The sequence below is a fragment of the Ptiloglossa arizonensis genome, chromosome 5 (assembly GCF_051014685.1).
Source record: "Ptiloglossa arizonensis isolate GNS036 chromosome 5, iyPtiAriz1_principal, whole genome shotgun sequence".
Taxonomy (NCBI): domain Eukaryota; kingdom Metazoa; phylum Arthropoda; class Insecta; order Hymenoptera; family Colletidae; genus Ptiloglossa; species Ptiloglossa arizonensis.
In genome coordinates this window covers 11,217,604-11,231,586 of record NC_135052.1, presented here as the reverse complement: position 1 = coordinate 11,231,586, position 13,983 = coordinate 11,217,604, and the positions used below count along the sequence as shown (strand labels likewise).

Sequence of the window (13,983 nt, the reverse complement as noted above, 5' to 3'; positions counted from 1 at the left end):
AGGGACATTACAGTTTCTAATATACTACGATCGCCGATTGTAAATTTAAAACAAAATGTTTTCAACTTCTTGGCATAGTAAATAAACTGTATAACTAATACTTAATAAAAATTATCCTGACATATGCCAATAAGTTTAGAACAAGTAGAATGTATTACGATAAATTTGATCCGGTTTACGATCGTCAAGTTGTTACATATGTAGATGTTCAGTTACCTTAGAAAGTAATTTATTAATCAATTTATACAGATTTGTTATCGTGTATTCATTCATACAGCGATCTCGTAAAAGTAATAACAAAACAAATGCGCAACCCGAGAAAAATGATCGGTTTAAATAACGTATATAATTTCATAATTACAACGTCATCGGAAAGTACGTTCACAATTTACATTTCCTTGGATTTATACATACGTATTTCCGTCTAACATAATGGCACATATTCTACATAGCTGGCTGTGTTTACATCATACGTTTACCTTATATTACACGTAAGTATGTGACATCTGAAAAGCAAGGTGAAGTAAGTTAAGCAACAAAATACTTGTAACAATCACGTATACGCCTTGTTAAAACAAATTAATGTTTCGATTCATCGTTTCCTCAAGGCATTCATATACGGAAGTGACTTACAAGGGTTTCGTCGTATTTCGGTCCGAAAAATACGCAATATTTGGAATCTTTTCATGTAATTTGCTCTCAAAATAAACGAATTATTAACAATATTCCGATATTCTATCGAAGATGTAATTGGAATCGTTCAGTAACTGAAAACGAAATATACAAACAGGAATATTGCTCAATACCAGCGTGTCTTCTTCTTCGAACTCGAAGACTTTGAAAAAACTCAATAATTGTCAAATGGCGTTACTTTGAGCGGACAGAGCTGATTTTACCGCAAGTTTTCCATTTTATTTGTCGCATTGCGAAAAATGTATTTTCACCGTACACCGAGATAATCCTTGCCACGGCGAGAACTGTATGTTTACTCGGTAAGCGCGATCAAAATTTCAAATCGATCGGTCGACCAGTTCCCGAGATATCGTGTTCATCGGTCCGAGAAATGTTAATTTAAGTGGAACGCGTTCAAAGTTTCTATCAAAGGATTCATCAAAGGGCCGTAAGATCGTCGCTTCTTTGAATCTCGACTCGGAATCTTAAAGGTGTACTTTCGTGAGCCGAAAGTTGAAGGAAAACGCGATGGAAAGAAAAACAGTATTTCTTTTTTTTTCAACCGAGACGCGAGGAAACCCCCTGAAGGGCGAAGGAAGCAACGTGTCACGGTGCTGCGATTGAAAAGAAGAGGCCACCGGGAAGCACTAGCCATAGGCGGAGGCGCAGTGGAGCATAGGGGGTGGCAACGGTGCGGTAATAGCATAAATCCGTGGTGTAGTCGGCTCTCGATGCGGACGGGGTGGGGGAAGAGACAGGCCAGAGAGCAGTCGACTGTCGGAAGAAACGACAGTCGCCACTCGACGCCTGCATCGAACAGAAGGCGGCTTGTGCGCAGTCGCGAGCCGCATTTTTTGAGAGAGTGCATCCGTTCCTCAACGAGAATCGAAACTGGTTTCGAACGCGGATCATGATCTCGGTGAAATCGATTGCGGCGGATGATAAACCATCGGGCCCGTCGCGCGTCGTTCCACCGGTTCGTAAACATTAACGCCGAAAAGAAAACGGACGAGAGTAAGGAGAAACGGCTACGCTCGCGGTTAACGCGCGTTAGAATTCCGTATGAATCGTACCGATGAAAAATGGAATGAAGAAAAACAGGAGCGGTGTTGAGAGCGGCGAGTGAACGAGTGACTACTCTCCGTAGTTGAACGGCGGGCAAGTCCATCGATCTCGAAACATCGAGGATCCCGGGTATCAACACCGTAAAGAGAAAAGTGCCGGGGGGGGGACTCGCGGTATAAGCCGGCGGGAACGAAAGAGGGATTCGAACGTGGCACGCATGCCGAGAGAAAAAAAGAGCTCGTGAAAGTGTCCGCGCGACAGAATCGTCAGAGGAGAGGAGGACACCGTCGTCTTAACGACGTCGAGGATCCGACGTCGATGGAACAGGTGCGACCCACGTTTCCGGAGCCGAAACCGAATGAATAGCCCGCTGAGACGGCGAGCGACCAACGAGGGTGAAATGAACCGGCGAACGGGACAGGGCCTCGGGATCGCCGAGGAAACGCCAATAGTATAGATACGGGTCGCACAACATTTTTCGCGTACACGTGACGTCCACCGTGGACGAAAGGGCTCTCCCCCCGTTCCCCCCAACCAGCGAACGTTTTTCGAGGACAGCGTCGACTGTTACACGAAGAAGTAACGCCTTGTGCTGTGAGAGTGTTTCTGTTCGTTTGTTTTTCTTTCCTCTTTCGCGCGACAAAGTGTTTATTGTTTTCTTCTTTCCCTATCGTGGGCGAGTACAGCTGATCGGAGTGCTCCAAGAATCGTTCGAAACTCCCATGCAACAATAGAGTATTCGTCAACATCGGAGAGAGAGACGATCCAACGGCCGGGGACAAATAGAGAGAAGACACGCCGAACAGACGTTGTTTTATCAGATAACATCGAGGGACCTGGTGCGCGACACGAATTCGAATGGTAAGTCTATTGCTCTCTTAATTTATTCCGAACCGTTCGTTCCGAGACCGCGCGCGTGAAACGTCGATTTTACTTTTCTCACTGTTGTCGATTCGGCTACGATGGAAATACGTGCTTTTGAAGGGCAACGTATCGAGAGACAAATTAGTGGGATTATTCGTTCCTTTTGGTTATACACGACGATTGCGTCGTACCGTTATTACGGCTAGTTATAAATTAAACGAACGCCTATGTGTTTAACCAACGCAGATATTCTGTGTTACGATGATTATTGAACTATGTCGTTGTATCGTTATCGCACGGTCGATTCGTTATTGAAATTTCAAGTCGGTGCGAACCGTACGTTTGTCGGAAGTCGTACAAGCGAAGGTTTGCCTTTCGTCGAGCCAATGTGTCTACTGTAAAAACAAGATGCTCTTGTAACCGTAATGTAAACGGAAAATTTTGAAGTGGAACATTTAGGACAACAAACCGGTAATTGATCGTTTAAATTCATCCTGTCTGCTTTCGAATGGAGGAAAACTCATATCTTACGGCCATGAATTATTTATCGATAATGATTTTCAACTTTGAAATTGTTGGTTTATGTATTTGAAAGGCGCCGCGCGTCGTTATTTATTTATTTTTTTTTTTTTTTGAACATTGTACGTTTGTAGAATTTATCTCGTCCTTGCATCGAAAAGTACACCTGTCTTTATTTCTGTATATGTAGCCAGTTTTTAACGAATATATATATAGTTCCTTTTATATAGCGTACCATTCTGGTATAATAAACACGTATCATTAATATTGTACACACATGTGGAATAAAAAATATTCGCGAATAATTTTACTTCCGAAAGAAATTACCTTTCTTTTGTAAATTTTGTATTCTTACGTGAATAAAGCAAAAATAAATTGCTCGGTTGTCTTTCAAATTTTCGAACGTTTTCGTGTAGTTACTTTACCGGTCGAAGGATTTCAATTTGAATTTGTATTATTGAACCGTATCGAAAATTTTGTTCGGTTTAGTTCGCGAAATGGAGAAACAATTATCGATTAATTTCTTTCTAGGAATTTTTTTTTTCAAAATTTTACCAAAAATAAGGAAAGCTCGTCTCGTAAATCTCGACGAATAGTTTGTTTTATTATTCGTATTGCCTCGTCGAAGCTCGCAAAGGGGTTGATAGCTTTATCGACGTTACTTCCGCGATTCTAATATCGAACAGTGGATTGAGGTTATTGTTACAGAGCGATAAATCGATAGTCGCGCCGATTGAAACAGTTACGTGACCGTTCGATCGATTAATGGTGATTCGTACTAGAGTACGAGATATTTGTAAACAAATGACTCGGTGTATTGAAAGTACAGACGACTGTTGATACTTCGATTCTTTGCGTAATTATTCGCAGTTGCGTTCGTTGTCCATTCACGCGAGATACGTCACGTCCGTAAAACAGACCCGGAAGATAATGAAACGTTTGTCTCTACATGCACGTTTTCACGGTTAACAAGTCGAACATCAGTCGCGAAACCGAGACTAGAAAGTAGGAAACGTGAATAGTCAACGAAGACTTAGTGTAACGTTTAGTAGACGCTGAAATAGGAAATTTTTAAAACCACGGTTTCTTTTTCTTTCAATTTTCGCGTAAATTTTGATCAATCCCGTAACAAGCGAGGTATATTACAATTGGTAAGAGTAATAAATAAATTTTAAAAAATTGTCTTAAATTCATTTTTCAATTTTGTAAGTTTATCGAAAGCTCGTTTACCTGTTAATTAAAAGAATGTCATTATTGTATCACGGTTCGCGAAAAATATTTTATTCGAACACTAATAGTATTTTCTTCAATTTTCGAATATTTTTCAGAACCCTACTTCGAAAGGTCGTTCGAAATTATTTAAAAAATACACTATACGTATCTGTCGATGTGTTTTAAAAGTCTTACCAATTTAACAAATTTACAGATATTTTGAACAGAGTATAACAAAACGCAACAGCGTAACGTATAATTTGCAAAAATATTTCTCATAAAAGTGAGACGTTTATCGAAAATATTGATCTTCGGGAAACCTATTATCGGGAAAGAGAAATGCGAGTCCTTCTGACCTACTCCTAAAATATTTGAGTCTGAGAAAAAATCGATTGTTTCTTAACGTGTATCGTGCCAATGTGTATTGGTACGATACTGAAGCTGGGTTCGGTGACACAAATTAAGTACACCTGCGCTTCAAATGTTCGACCTATATGTTTTTATCCCCATCGATCGATTACACGAAAATTCATTTATCGTGAATGTTTCCTCTCCCTATGGTTTCCGATAATCGACGTTCTAACGGATCGATATATTATAATATCGTACATTCTTCAAATCGCCCAGCTTTCTATAACCTATATCTCGCTCCATGCGAATTCCTAAGTAGTCGTGCCAACCGAACGAAAATTGCGTATCGATCGAGAGACACTCGACGTATACTTCGGCTATCACGTGGAATTATTTATCCCTAGCGTTATCGCAGCTTTCCATTTGTAACGTGATTATTCTGTTTACGACTTGAGAACCACTACGGACAATAAACTCGACTCGTCCCTACGGATCACGATCGGTTAATTAAGAGATTTCGTGCGAGTCCCGGCACCCTTTTGATCCTCGGCCCGCATAAATGCTCAAATATTATTAACAGCTATAAAATACCGTTACGGGGTAATCCTACCTTCCGAGCACCACTCGCGAAGTCTTTAAACTCGACCGATTCCGAATGGAAGTGGAAAAAATGAGAACCCCTGGGAGCGTACTCGCTGGTACTGTATGCTTTGGGGATGAGTCTTCCTCGAGAAAGATAGTGGAACCAAGGAACGACGATAAACCGGCGAAGAGGGGGGTAGATAATGCTGTAAAAAGTTAGGAACTTAATGTCTTTGACCATTAGAAGAGAGTCACAAGCAGATACGTTGAATGTCAGATTAATGTCCAACGCGACGAGAAAATATTTTTGCTTCCTTTCCCGTTTCGTCGTTTAGTCCGCGCGGGGTTTATCCTTTCGGGCCGATGGGTGAACAAAGGAGACCGATATTTCCGGGATGGATTATTGGGTTTTATGGGTGGCACGATGGAACATCTCTGAGAGTCAGGTTCGCGAGGAAATAAAAACACAACGTTGCGCTTGTTAATCGGTTATATTGCTGCATCCTGACCGGCAGATATTGATATCGAAATAGCGTGTTGGGACACGATCGGGTGCATAGTCATTGATGGTAACTCTTTTGCGCCGGAGGAATATCAATTTTATTGCGATACAATGGGAAAAGAGTAATTGTTTCGTGCATACTTTATCGTCGGACGTCTCCTTTTTCAATCGCCCGTGTAACGAATTTGCAGTTCTCGTTAAACACGACTGATCGTTATCACGAGCACCGCGCGTGAATATCTTACGAAGCGATCTAACCGAAATGTGGATCGCATCGATATTTTACGGTGAACTGCTCCGTTCGATCGATATCTTTTATTGGACGAGAAAAATATCATACATATTGTATAGGAAAGAGAGTATTTCCATCACAATGCACCGCGATGGAACGGTTCGTTCTTTCGTCGGGGTATTGTTCATTAATGGTACAATTGCTTAAAAGCGATTCGTTAGTTAGGGTCGATCGAGTTCAGTTTTTCGCTTTTCAAATTTTCTTCGCTCTAAATTCAGACGAGTTACTTTATTCCTTCGAAAGAATTTTGTTCTTGGAGTAACGATTATTTTGATTCGCTCATCACGCGTGAGGTACAGTCGGTAGCAGTTTTAAAATTTAAAATTTACCTAAAGCCCAAAAATATCGTGCTCTCGATGGTTCTTTATTTGAATTTTCTCTCGGTGGATACCCGATTACCTTCGACCACCTGTGAATCGTCGAGATCCAATATTTTGAGACGACGATCGATAAAAAGTGTGTCTCGAAGACAAGTTCGGTCCTCGAGGTCAGAGATACCAGGTTAACGGAGGTCAGGATCCGCGTTCAGGTCGCGTCGAGGCCATGGAAAAGCGGATCGAGATCAAAGTAGATTGCGATCATTTGTCGCGCGCCTGGTGCACTTTGATTCGTTCTTTCTCGCGTACGCTTAAAGAGCCGCTGCCGAGGCTCCCAGCCACGCAGGTGTAGGTCTTATGACAATATTATGAGCGCCGATGCAAGCCGCTTGTCGATCCTGTTTTGTAACCCCGCCGGTGCAGCTCTTCGAGTTTATACGTCGATTTTTCATCGGGTAGCGTGCTCGCAACAAGACGAACGTTTCAGTTCCCATGTGATCTTAACGACACATTATCGATGGAATAGAAAGTACGTTTAATGGTACTTTCGTTGGTTACCTTTGATTGAACGAGTGAACGATCTGCTAATTTCTCCATTGGGACAAAGTTACTTGGATTTAACGTAGGATTCAATCGAGTCTCGTCTACTGTACAGATTATTATAAATTATTATTGCATTTATTACATCGTTAATATTTACTTTAAAGTACCACGTACGTATACACGTGTCACCGTCCGATCTGGAACGATTAATTTAGATCTTTTAACGTGCGTAGGTAAAACGATCGTTCAATTTCTAATTTAACAGATTTCAAACTATCGTCAATCGCCGTAAGAAACTCGAACGTTTCCACACGATCTCTGAAGTAGTGGGAAAATCTTATTATACGAACAGGCACTAAAATAGAACCGTGAAAGCTATAAATAATAACAGAAAAACTCGGTACATCGTTCGAGCGTTGAACAAGTTGTTACATTACAGTTATTTCACTGTCTGGTCTTTGAATCGTGCAACGAAAAGGTTGTGCAAGCAAATCGAAACTGTTGCATGATTCTCGATACAGGATGCATCTGGAAGATGCAACTGCATCGCTACGTGGACGCGGTCATGCACTTACGCCTTAGCCGGCGTGTTGCAGACTGCACGCGATGAACACACGTTGCAACCTATATGTAGGCATATGCGAGGATATATGTGCCGATGGTGCAACACTTTCTAACGTTGCTCGATCGGAATATAGGATTCAACGGGGATCTCGATCAAGCACCACGATCACGCAAACAAGCAGATTCATCTCACGTTTAACGCGGTTTAACGACGAAAGTGCACGCAAGTTCGTGTGTACGCGTACCACCCAATTGGGTCGACCATGACACTCTTTTTTTCGAAGCTGTCCATGCACTGTCAAAAGAAACTCATGGAGGATGTGAGGAAATTTTCGATGAACCGTCGACTTTTCGTGCACGGTGAAAGGAACAGTGATCGAAATGCAATTCTCCGTATTGGTTGTCGTTTACAGCGGGTTAATTAAGACATTTTTCCTTTTTACGACCCACTGTCGGACGAACGGGCTTTCCCATTAATTTACGCGTGAATAAATTTATGGAACCTTCGGTAATTGCGGAGCCATTTTCGGGTATTGGATAAAATAAGCGATCGAGGATGTTTAATACCCGGACGAATATCACAATTTTCCGTACAAGGTATGCATAGGTGATATACTTCCAACGCATAAAGACTATTACCCACGGATATATAAAGTTATACGATTCCCTTAAGTATATCGTCTCTCCATCTTCTTCGGTTATTACACCATCAGAACTGACTGGCACGTTGAACATCTAATCGAGATTATACTTAATCCTATTTATCACCTCCATTGCTGGTATATATTTTATTTATATTATTATAGATAATAACAAGAAAACATTGAACGCAACGTAAAAGAAAAAAGTACAGATATAGAGGTGTGTAAAAGGCAACGTTCCACTTTTGTATATTTACCTCGAACAAAAAGTTTCGACGAAAAGAAACACAGAATAATCAAAAATACACTCTCGTTAACCCGTAATCGATAATTGTATTAAAATCTTCATTTATTTTCCGAGTTTTATCACGAGTTTTCCCAAGCAACCCTCGACCTTTTGTACATTTACCTCGAACGAAAAGTTTCGACGAAAAGAAACACAGAATAATCAAAAATACACTCTCGTTAACCCGAAATCGATAATTGTGTTAAAATCTTCGCTTAATTTCCGAGTTTTATCACGAGTTTTCCTAAGCAACCCTCGACCAGGAACGCATTAAATTATTCGTAATACCGGATATCGATCCCCCCCACGATAATACATATATCCATCGGAGCCACAACTCATACAGCTGAATTTAAATTCGAGTTTAGATTTATTTTCCGTACGAAAAGGCCGCAGCTGCGCTTAGACCATGCTGGATTGAAACGATGGCTATGTAGGTGTACGATATACAAACGTACAGAGGGGGTATGGGGAGGGGGCGAAGGGGTCGATAATTGTGACAGAAATTCAATCCTTTGGATGCTGAACCTAATGCTCTGTACTGACCGCCAATTCAATCAAGTGCCGACCAATCGTAGCCCCCGATACGGGATTTTAGCCTCAGATCGTACCGAGGGATTTTGGCACGGTCCAGTGGGGCCAAATAAAATGCCGGCGAACGTATATCGTTGAAACGAAAATAGGTATTAACTATTCAATGGTGTGCGCGATGAACCGTACTGTATTTTGCGTGCAGGCCGTTCGTCAATTTTGATCGTGCGAGAGATTGCTCGAAAGCAGATTTCGACGTGACGCGGCCGCGGGGCGGGGGATTTCGGTTTGAAAATCCATTCAGAAAAATCTGGGAAATGATTTAGTCAGCGCAGCTGAAGGGATTCCGGTTCTTTTTCGTTCCTTTCAACTTTCTGGCGGTTGCCGGTACTCGAATCGAGTTCCCGGTATCGAGTTCCCGCGCAGGACATTTTACGAAAATATTTACTATTCTACCGAGAAATTATTCGATGCTTTTAATCGCAATTTTTACGAATTAGTTTCGATCGCAACGGCGCCCAGTTTATTTATCTTCAATGGTATTTCATTTTTTTTTTTTTTTTTTTTCATATTTAATTTAACGGATTGAGTTATTTTCGAAACTCGATCGGATATAAAAGAAAAGAAAAAAAAAAGAAAAGTTGTTCAGGTGTAAACACGCTGCTCGGAGGGAGACATTTTCTGGCGAAAACGATCGCTTTATCAGAGAAGGCGTCAAGGATACCCGAAGGTTAACTCCATGTTTATATCGGAACATTTAACTTTTTACGACTCGAGTTCAATAGGGTAATGAACTTCGAGAAGACATTTATCATTTCCGAAATATCTATTCCAAAGTATATGAATACTTTTAACCCAAAAACTGTACATCTCTATGGAATTTTTCCTTAAGAAACTGAACATTCTATCGAACACTGCTCGAATAATCTTCACCCAACGATGTTAGTTAATCCTTTGCAACAATTTGTACAGTTAAGAAACCTCTTACGTACAAGGAGAATAGAAAACTGAAAATTACGAAAGGTGTTTATCTATACACTCGAGTACAGAATACACTTGCGTCGACTTGAAGTACATTCGAAGTATTCGAGGAAGAAGTTACGATATTGTCGTTTTCAAAACGAAACAGTAGCTACCAAGGATAACCAGCATGAAATTTTCATTCGAGTGGCTGGTCGAGTATAAATCTACAGGGCAGATTATCGAGTGGAGTGGTCACCGATGCCGACCACTGTGCTCGAATGGAGCAATTTTTCTACACGGTGATCCGAAACTGGCCAACCGTGCCGCGAACAGTCGAAACTGTAAACTAATTGTCGAACGATGTCGCAAATATTCGTGAACGTTGGCGCGCGTACCGTGAATTCCGTCCACCCTGTGAACCGACTGTTGCAAGTGCGCTCACGAATTCACCGTCAAACTAGATTTCTCGATTTTCCTTTGTATCGGGACTCGTGGAGAAAACGTGGCTCGTGGGGGCTCAGTCGCTGCGTAACCCGGCCCCGTAACGAATTAACAACACGTGTTTCGCATTCGCATCGGCGAGCTGCAAAGACGACGGAGAACTTTATGGACTCGTGTACCGAGCGTGAAGTCAATCGAATCATCGCATCCTTGTAAACTTCGTTACGAGCGCGCATCACCCTTCTCTCGATCAACGGCATGCAAAGGCGCGCAAAAGCTGTCGGTACTTACAAATAACACGCTTTAACGCTTCGTCACACGTCCGTACGCATTTTCTCGCGGTAGGTAGTCTGGCCGTCTGGTCGCGCGCTCCTGGAACGAAATGCGAGGGCCAGCGACGTTTCCTCGTGAACAGAAAAACCGTGAGGCCAGTCTGGTAGCGTCGCGACAGTTTAATGTTACGGTAAACGCGTGCTCTAACAGTTCCGATGCCACCGTGAAGGTGTGATGTCCGAAGAGACCGTTTGGTCTAGACGTTTAATGTTCCTCCGACAATCGGGAATACGCCCGGTTTCTAGGATTCTGGACCAAGTACGAAAAACGTTGAATATCATCGTTTGAAAATTCATTTTAGATTCGAAGAAGGAGTATTCGAGCGCGAGTAGTTTCCAAGGAGATCCGTCGAACGATTGCAAGGACAGGTGCATCGTACATGGGAGGATCGTGTTCGGGGTTCAACTTTCTATCGACAATAATTGAATTTGGGACAACTTTGGTCAGAGGTTTTACAAAAGGGGAGAGTACGTCTTTGTTCTCTTTATATCGTTTGAAAAACATACCTGTTTAGGAGAATACGCGTTTGGCTGATATTAATTTTACGAAAGACTCGGATTATTGTGTCGTAACTTTGAACATCGAAACGGACAATCGATGGCGAACTAGAGACTTAGTTTTCGTTGTATTCCTCTAACTGGAAAGATCAACATAATCGAGAGTCGTATAAGAATAAAATTGAGCAGTTGGTTAAAATTGGGTCGCAATTTTAAGAATCTTTAGAAATCTTTGAATTTACTTTCAAAACTTATATCGCACTTTCGTTCGGCATCTTGAGATTACTCGCTTTCTTGCACAAATGCATTTCGCGACACGAGAAGGCACACTTGACCAGTTCTATCCAAGAACAATTAAAGCACCTGCACTAATTATCATTTGAGTTATTACACGTTACGGTAGTTTTCTGGTAACATTGGTATCGGTAGTAAACCCACCTGAGTTCATCCACAGACGATTCCTGAGTCACGTAACCGAAAAGTCTCGTGGGTTAACGGACACGATAAATAGTTGGAAAAAGAACGGATTTATTCAAGCAGACGAAACCGCATTTATTTTGACTTGTTCGTATAATACGAAAGATAGATAGACCGGAGGTATTCAAGCATTAAACATTTACGAAGTAAAGTTTTCGATTAAATTTAATAAATTACATTTTCATAAAAAATATTCAAAGCGATACACTGTTCGAAACAATTTGAGGATAATAATTTAATGTCGTTTTTAGAGAATGTACAATATGTTGATAATTAATAATTATAACATACGTAATTCCGTAGAATTTTTTCCGAAAGTTCAGTTTTTAAAGACCACTACTCCCCATTAAACTGTTACAATCTCTCCCCGTCGGGTTGTCACAAAATTATCCACACCATTTTCCAGAACCGCTCGCACCGTGTTAATTATATCTAACTCGCTCTTGTTGTTCGTCGCTCTCGTTCCCAATGTATACAAAAGCGAGTAAAATGGACAGGTAACAGCGATTAAATTTCACCCACCTTCTCTGTCAGGTTGCCACAAGCTCGTCCCTCCGCTTCCAAGAGCTTGAAAATATTGCACGCAGCTTGCAAAATATTGGTGACTTCACTCGAGGAAGCGATCCTCCGGTTATTTCGAGATGTGTATTTATACTGTTCTATTGTATAATAGTAATAGACTCGCTTACGTTACGAAGTATGTTTTCTACTCGTACAATAGATCGAGCGCCACGAAGCCCGGCTCGTAGGGTTCGAAAAAAGAATTATTATTTTTTATTCGACTTGAACGGTGATCTTTCTTCGCAACGACACCGTGCACGCGTGAATAATAAACTTGGAGGGAAACAAAAAATATACAAAAATTTGTAACGGTAATGGTACCATTTTTTTTTTTTTTTAGTACATCGGTACTTCTTCGCGCAAAATCACCCGAAAAAGAATTTCACGTTCAAGGATCAACCGTCCGTCACCGTGGCACAAATCTCACCAATGCGACGCCTCGCGTCGTCGTGCGTGGGCGTCGATTTTTACCAGCGGGGTTTGGCACACTCGCTGGTTCTGACCTCATTCGAGATCCATCTCAGCGTCCAGTCTCGGAGAAAGGTGGCTTCTTGAAGTGGAATACGAGATAGAAAAAGAACGGAGAGAGTGGCGAACGAAGAGAGGAAAAAAAGATTAGGTTATTCGTTGCTGGTCATCCGGGGGCAAAGTTACGTAATCGCAGGATGTCCGTTCGTCTGCTTCATAAGGCATTCAGTGAGCAGCTACCGTTTCCACCTCACCGGAACAGTTTTGAACCGCGCCTGGAAGCAACAGAGAAGAGAGCTTTCCGGTTGACTCTCAGCCTGCTTTACGATACATAACGCCTCGCGAACAATGCGATCCGCTCTGCATTTTATGCAAGAAAAAGACCATATCCGTGAGAAAAGGATCCACTTGAAAAGATTTTCCGTTTTTATATATTTCTTATTTATTTCATCGTAGAAGCGTGAAAGTTGTACACCGATTGTATCGGTGTTTCGTACAATACGTATATCGTATCGATTTATAAATTTCGCAGTTCGAATCATCAATTTGAACATTTTTCGTACGAAGATTTTTCGATTTCAACTATCTACCGGTATTGTCTTTAAGCGAATTAGTTCTGCGATTATTCTGTTCTATACGATTTCTGACTAATCGTTTCGCGAGCAATTCTCTTACGAGAAGAAATACTTTCTATAAAGAAACTTGAAGAAAGATAAGTAAGTATCTGAGAGAGTTACGCAAAATTCTAGCAGAGACTGTACGAAGAAGAAAAAGTTATGTCGAAGACCTCGAATGACAGTTTCGCATGTGTTAAGAAGTAGGGCGTTACATTTACTTCCGTAAAAGTAGTTTTTAACGCACTCCTTCTTAAACTGTGTGTAATACATTCGCCGCATTAATCGAGTTTCTTTTTCGTATAGAACAAAGTACTATTTCAGGAAAAGCGTAACAAGGGAAAATGTTCCGAGCCAATTAGTTGATATCAAAATCAATCTTATCGCCCGTGATTTTCTTACTATCCGTAATGTGTTGATTAAATACTCACGTGTACGGTATACGCGCAATGTAAGCAACTTCACTTCTCCTATTATACTAATCTCTATGAAGCATGAAAGAACTCGAAATTACTGTATTTTTACGCTTACAATGTCTGTTTTTCTAACAGTCATCGTTGAATGGTACGATTGCCACTTGCGTTTCAATAGCTAACGGGAATAGAGAAAACAATACAAAACTGCATTACCTATCCAGTATAGTCATTTTAGTAATTATTGTGTTAACGTTAACGTTACCTCCGGTATC

General features: G+C 41.2%; 1 protein-coding gene across 3 annotated transcripts in view; it reads left to right on the top strand.

Annotated features, from left to right (window-relative positions):
* Positions 1-13,983, top strand: part of LOC143147556 (uncharacterized) — an 84,361-nt gene that overhangs the window by 19,870 nt on the left and 50,508 nt on the right. For 2 of the 3 annotated variants that reach the window (XM_076312894.1, XM_076312893.1), the window contains exon 1: positions 1,479-2,598. The exons of the other annotated variant lie outside the window; for it this stretch is intronic. The gene's annotated coding sequence lies outside the window, so the exon portion shown is untranslated. Of the gene's footprint in view, positions 1-1,478; positions 2,599-13,983 lie in introns of those variants that run through there. 3 annotated transcript variants of the gene reach the window in all.